Source organism: Pseudophryne corroboree (assembly GCF_028390025.1).
Source record: "Pseudophryne corroboree isolate aPseCor3 chromosome 3 unlocalized genomic scaffold, aPseCor3.hap2 SUPER_3_unloc_22, whole genome shotgun sequence".
NCBI classification, from domain to species: Eukaryota; Metazoa; Chordata; class Amphibia; order Anura; family Myobatrachidae; genus Pseudophryne; species Pseudophryne corroboree.
Window position 1 is genome coordinate 1,333,373 of NW_026967511.1, and position 7,441 is coordinate 1,340,813.

Here is a 7,441-nt window from a genome sequence, read left to right on the forward strand (position 1 = left end):
GAGTGCATCAACACTTTTGGGCGAGAGAGGAAGTATCTGATCCTGTCCTGAAGTTTCAGGACTTTCTCTGGAGACAGAAACAGTCTTTGGCTGTGTGTGTCCAGCAGTGCCACCAGGGGCACCATGCTCTGAGCAGGGACCAGCGAGGACTTCTTCCAGTTGACGAGCCACCCGTGGGCTTGTAGGAAGACAACCGCCAGTTGCAGATGACTGAGAAGGACATCGTGGGAGTTTGCTAGGATCAGCAAGTAGTCCAGATACAGCAGGATCCTGATTTCCTGAGGACGGAGATGAGCCGTCATCACAGCCATAACCTCGGTGAAGATCTGAGGAGCCGTGGCCAGTCCAAACGGCAGAGCCTGGAATTGATAGTGAAGGTTGTCAATAGCAAACCGCAGATATTGCTGATGCGATATGGCAGTCGATATATGCAGGTCAGCATCTTGTATATCCAGGGATACCATATAATCTCCGGGTTCCATGGCCAGTACAATCGAGCGCAGAGTTTCAATATGGAACTTGGACACTCACAAATGTGTTCAGTGATTTGAGGTTGAGTATAGGCCGGAAAGACCCATTGGGTTTCGGGACTAGATACAGGGTAGAGTAGTATCCTCCGCCTCTCTGGGACAGAGGTACCGGCACTATCACTCTTGTATCCAGGAGGGAACGCACAACCAGGTGTGGAGCTTCCGCCTTCAACGGGTCCAAAGGGACTGGCGAGAGGGACGTCTCTTGAAAGAGACTGCGCACCCATGAGAGACGACTTCTCACACCCATGCATCTGAAGTAGTCTTTAACCAGACCTGGGTGAATCGCAGAAGTCGGCCTCCCACCCTGTAGTTATGATTTAATTGGTTTGCACTCATGTATTGCCTTGCATTCCCTGTGTGTCATTATACTATCTGAAAACTGGTTGCCATGGTTACAGCCGTTTATATTAACACTAAAACATGAGAATTTGTGAATGTTTATAATAGCACAAAAATGTGAAGATTGTACAATACAAAGGATATGCATAACAATCTCTTTCTACCCTGTGGGCAACATAGTTAGTTTTTAGTGTAGCCAAAACACTGCGAATTTGCAGTATTTACAATCCATGTGACCACTTCCGGTCACATGCTGCCTCTCCGCAAATAAGATAGCGGCACTTCCGGTTGAGCGCAAAGCATTGTGAGACATGTAGTTCCCTAGCGCTCACTCGGGAGTCACTATGACATCGGGGCATTCTGGAGCATGCGCACTAGTCATTTACGGTCGCGAATTACCGGAAGTGTGCTCCAAAATAGTGTTTTAAGGTATAAAAGGACATGGGAATGCAGGGTGATGCACTATAACCCCTGAGGAAGTCCCATAAAAGCTGATAAAGGGACGAAACGCGTTGGGCCAGCTTCCACTACCTCTCCAACGGCATCTTACAACAGATAAGCTTGTTATAACTTTTTAAATTGTACGATTCCATTTTTATGTACATGTGTGTGATTAAAAGTTGTGAAAAACTATATCCCACTATTAGCTCCCTTTTCTTTCTGTTTTTTTCCTTGAATGGAAAAAAACCCTTTTTTTCAAAGGTACTATACACGGACAAGCAGTACCTTATATGAGCAGCATCCTAAAAAGGAGCGAGTCATTATCATATTTTTAAACTTTATCACTTGGATGTGATTCTGATTATTTTTATTAGAAATCACAATTTAATATAGTGGTTTTTGAGACACTATAGGCACACAGCACTTTGTTACAAAAAAATGTATTTATATATTGGCAGTCATAAGTCACTGGTCACTTTATAATACGAAGAGCATTTTTGCTGACACATATCTTCCCTTTCCACATATAACTGTACCTAAACCACTCGCTGAGGGTGTCTGTACATGGAGTAAGAGGACGAGGGAAGACGACCATATAAAGATACCACTACAGGCACAACTTGATCATATCTCTGGTACGCATATATTATTTACTGCACACTGAAGGAATTCTCCACACCAGAGCACTGAAGGCGCAGAGACTTTATCCATATTGAACATTTTTACCTATATGAGTCAATAGGAAAGTCTATGCTGCAGCCCCTACACTTAGGAGTGATGATGGGAATTGACAAATGTTTATGCACAAATTATGTTATATCAATTCACTTACTGTAAACGTTTAAGGTGTTTAGCGCTTGTTTTACATCCTTATAGCATATTTTATATATATATATATATATATATATATATATATATATATATATATATATATAAAACAATGCGCGGTCTAAGACCAGATGTATATATCAGAATATTCGTACAATATATTCTGGTAGAGGTACACTTGTTCTTAACTAACGCTGTCTTAGAATGACGTGTAGAATACTTCAGTGTTTGTAAAATCATGGCGCGGATTTACAGAGGAGACCTTGCCCTGCAGTCCTAGAGACCAGTCGCAGCTACTCAGAGAAGATGGCGCCCAGCGTCTCAGTCAGGGAGTGAGGTAGAGTGTGAGGCAGCTCCAGGGCAGGAACACCAGCAGTAGATGGCGCCCAGCGTCTCAGTCAGGGAGTGAGGGAGAGTGTGAGGCAGCTCCAGGGCTGGAACACCAGCAGTAGATGGCGCCCGGACAGGGGGAGGGGCTACAGGTCAGCGCCTTATCCCCTATGCTGGTCCTCACCACCTGGTACTATGGAGCCTTATTAAAAGTGGATAGTTCACTATCCGACCTGTGCTCCCCTGCCCTGGTAGATATAGTGGGGTCCGTGATCTGTCACAGTGTCCACACCAGCGTCGCAGTCCATCTCCTTAGACCACGACCGGAATGCAATTTAATGGCAGGTCCCGTCTGGAGGACTCTCTTACCTCCTCACTTAGAAGCAGCCACGCGATCCAGGAGAGCGTCTGCAGTGGTGTGCCTAGGAAATGGAGCACCTCTGCCGCAACTACCTGGAAACAAAGCCAGTGTGAGTATGCGGCGCGGCAGGGGAGGTGATGGAGCCGCAACACAGTATGTCACAGTGACATGTAACAGTGCTGCAGCCCTGGAAGTCTTCAAAAAGCTTTTTCAGGGCTGCGTGTAGCCCCCCTTGTTAAGTGACCTGCTCTGCAGGCACCAACTCAAAACTGAGCTCACAGTGCCTGGAGGCGGGGTTATAGAGGAGGCCCCACATTGCATCCTGGGACAGTCTAAAGCTTCAGCCTGTGGTGCCTCTGGATCAAGATCCATCTCTACAGCCCAATGTATTCCCTGTGGAACACAGTGTACCCCGCTGCAGAAAATAATAATAAAAGGACACCACAGGCTGCTCCCCCTGTATAATAACAGAACACCACAGGCTGCTCCTCCTGTATAATTATAACAACAGGACACCACAAGCTGCTCCCCTGAATAATAATAATAATAATGATAATGACAGGACAACACAGGCTGCTCCCCCTATATAATAATACCAGGACACCACAGGCTGCTCCCCCTGTATAATAATAATAATTACAGGACACCACAGGCTGCTTCTCCTGTATAATAATAACCGGATACCAAAGGCTGCTTGTCTTGTATAATAATAACAACAACAACAACAACAACAACAACAACAGGACACCACAGGCTGCTCCTCCTGTATAATAATAATAATAATAATAATAATAAGAAGAAGAAGAAGAAGAACAGGACACCACAGGCTGCTCCCCATGAATAATAATAACAACAACAACAACAACAACAGGACACCACGGGCTGCTCCCCCTGTATAATAATAATAGTAAGAACAACAGGACACCATAGGCTGCTCCCCCTGTATAATAATAATAATGATAATGACAGGACACCACAGGCTGCTCTCCCTGAATAATAATAATAATAATAATAATAATAATGACAGGACAACACAGGCTGCTCCCCCTATATAATAATAACAGGACACCACAGGCTGCTCCCCCTGTATAATAATAATAATTACAGGACACCACAGGCTGCTTCTCCTGTATAATAATAACCGGATACCAAAGGCTGCTTGTCTTGTATAATAATAATTACAACAACAACAACAACAACAACAACAACAGGACACCACAGGCTGCTCCTCCTGTATAATAATAATAATAATAATAAAAACAGGACAACACAGGCTGCTCCCCTGTATAATAACAACAACAACAACAGGACACCACATGCTGCTCCCCATGAATAATAATAATAATAATAACAATAACAATAACAACAACAACAACAACAGGACACCACGGGCTGCTCCCCCTGTATAATAATAAGAAGAACAACAGGACACCATAGGCTGCTCCCCCTGTATTATAATAACAACAACAACAACAACAGGACACCACAGGCTGCACCCCTGAATAATAATAATATTATAACAACAACAACAGTACACCACAGGCTGCTCCCCTGTATAATAATAGCAGGACACCACATGCTGCTCCCCTGAATAATAACAACAACAACAACAACAACAACAACAAGAGGACACCACAAGCTGCTCCTCCTGTATAATAATAATATCAGTACACCACAGGCTGCTCCTCCTGTATAACAATAGCAGGACACCACAGACTACTCCGCCTGTATAATAATAATAATAATAATAACAACAACAACAACAACAACAACAGGACAGCACAGGCTGCTCCTCATGTATAATAATAATAATAGGACACCACAGGCTCCTCCTGTATTATAATAATAATAATAATAATAATAATAGCAGGACACCTCAGGCTGCTCCTCCTGTATAATAATAATAACTGGTCACCACAGTCTGCTCCTCCTGTATAATAATAATAATAATAACAACAACAACAACAACAACAGGACACCACAGGCTGCTCCTCCTGTATAATAATAATAATAATAATAGGACACCACAAGCTGCTCCCCCTGTATAATAATAATAATAATAATAATAATAATAATAACAGCACCACAAGCTGCTCCTCCTGTATAAAAATAATAGGACACCACAGTCTGCTCCACCTGTATAATAATAATAATAACAGGACACAACAGGCTGCTCCCCCTGTATAATAATAATAATATTAACAACTGGACACCACAGGCTGCTCCCCCTGCATAATAATAATAATAATAATAATAATAATAATAACAGGACATCACAAGCTGCTGCCCCTGTATTATAATAATAAATAAATAATAATAACAACAACAACAACAACAACAACAACAACAACAGCAACAACAACAGGACACCACAGGCTGCTCATCCTGTATAATAATAATATCAGTACACCACAGGCTACTCCTCCTGTATAACAACAGGACACCACAGACTACTCCCCCGTATAATAATAATAATAATAACAACAACAACAGGACACCACAGGCTGCTCATCCTGTATAATAATAATAATAATAATAACACGACATCATAGGCTGATCCTCCTGTATAATAATAATAATAATAACAACAACAACAACAACAACAGGACACCACAGGCTGCTGCTCCTGTATAACAGGAATAATGACAGGACACCACAGGCTGCTCCTCCTGTATAATAATAATAATAACAACAGGACATCACAGGCTGCTCATCCTGTATAATAATAATAATAATAATAACAACAGGACATCACAGGCTGCTCCTCCGGTATAATAATAATAATAACAGGACACCACAGGCTGCTCCTCCTGTATAATAATAATAATAATAATAATAATAATAATAAACTGGTCACCACAGTCTGCTCCCCCTGTATAATAACAGGACATTGCAGGCTGCTCGTTCTGTATAATAATAACAACAACAACAACAACAACAACAACAACAACAACAACAACAACAACAGGACACCACAGGCTGCTGCCCCTGTATAATAATAACAACAACAACAACAGGATACCACAGGCTGCTCCTCCTGTATAATAACAGGACACCACTGGCTGCTCCTGTTTAATAATAACAGGACACCACAGGCTGCTCCTCCTGTATAATAATAATAATAATATTAAAAGGTCACCACAGGCTGATCTTCCTGTATAATAATAATAACAACAACAACAACAACAACAACAACAACAGGACACTACAGGCTGCTCCCCCTGTATAATAATAATAATATTAACAACAGGACACCACATGCTGCGCCCCCTGCATAATAATAATAATAATAATAATAATAACAGGACACCACAAGCTGCTCCCCCTGTATAATAACAACAACAACAACAGGACACCGCAGCTGCTCCTCCTGTATAATAACAACAACAACAACAACAGGACACCGCAGCTGCTCCTCCTGTATAATAACTGGACACCACAGGCTGCTCCTCCTGTATAATAATAACTATAATAACAGGACACCACAGGCTGCTACTCCTGTATAATAACAGGACACCACAGGCTGCTCCCCCTATATAATAATAATAATAATAATAATAATAACAGGACACCACAGGCTGCTCCCCCTATATAATAATAATAATAATAATAACAGGACACCACAGGCTGCTCCGCCTGTATAATAATAATAACAGGACACCACAGGCTGCGCCTCCTGTATAATAATAATAATAACAGGACACCACAGGCTGCTCCCCCTGTATAATAATAATAATAACAGGACACCACAGGCTGCTCCCCCTGTATAATAGTAATAACAGGACACCACAGGCTGCTCCTCCTGTATAATAATAATAACAGGACACCACAGGCTGCTCCCCCTGTATAATAATAATAATAACAGGACACCACAGGCTACTCCCTCTGTAGAATAGTAATAACATGACACCACAGGCTGCTCCTCCTGTATAATAATAATAATAACTGGACACCACAGGCTGCTCCTCCTGTATAATAATAATAATAACAGGACACCACAGGCTGCTCCCCCTGTATAATAATAATAACAGGACACCACAGGCTGCTCCTCCTGTATAATAATAATAACAGGACACCACAGGCTGCTCCCCCTGTATAATAATAATAACAGGACACCATAGTCTGCTCCACCTGTATAATAACAGCACAATTACCTGATGACTTCTCTCTGTTCCTTCCACCTAGAGACCCGGATTGAGTTATGGAGCACAGGGGGCGGGGATTAGGGCGGATGTAAGGTGTTACTCGGAAGTATGGTGGAGCGCACAAGATGAATGAGTAGTGGAACGCACGGACCGGAAGTGAGCGTTAATGCGGAAGTAGGGTGGAGCGCACAAAGTGAATGAGTGATGGAACGCACGAACCGGAAGTGATCGTGAAGGCGGAAGTAGGGTGGAACGCACAGAGCGGAAGTGGCGTGTCCGGGCTCCGGAGGTGTACCGCTGCAGAGGGCTCCGGCCTGGGGTTCCCAGCTGTGTGTGTGGGGGATGATTAGTGATATAGGGGGGGTATATGAGAGCAGGACTCCCTGTTACCATGGTAGTGAGTGTCCCCATAGTGTGTGTATGCTGGGAGGCCTATGGTGGCACTGTGCAGCCAGCTACATTGT

The 7,441-nt window shown here is 42.9% G+C and overlaps 1 protein-coding gene across 1 annotated transcript in view; it reads right to left on the bottom strand.

Annotated features, from left to right (window-relative positions):
• The window catches only part of LOC134983724 (zinc finger protein ZFP2-like), a 28,098-nt gene extending 21,043 nt beyond the window's left edge, over positions 1-7,055 (bottom strand). Inside the window, exon 1 of the mRNA XM_063949370.1 lies at positions 6,987-7,055. The gene's annotated coding sequence lies outside the window, so the exon portion shown is untranslated. The remainder of the gene's footprint in view (positions 1-6,986) is intronic.
• Positions 7,056-7,441: the final 386 nt, after the last annotated feature.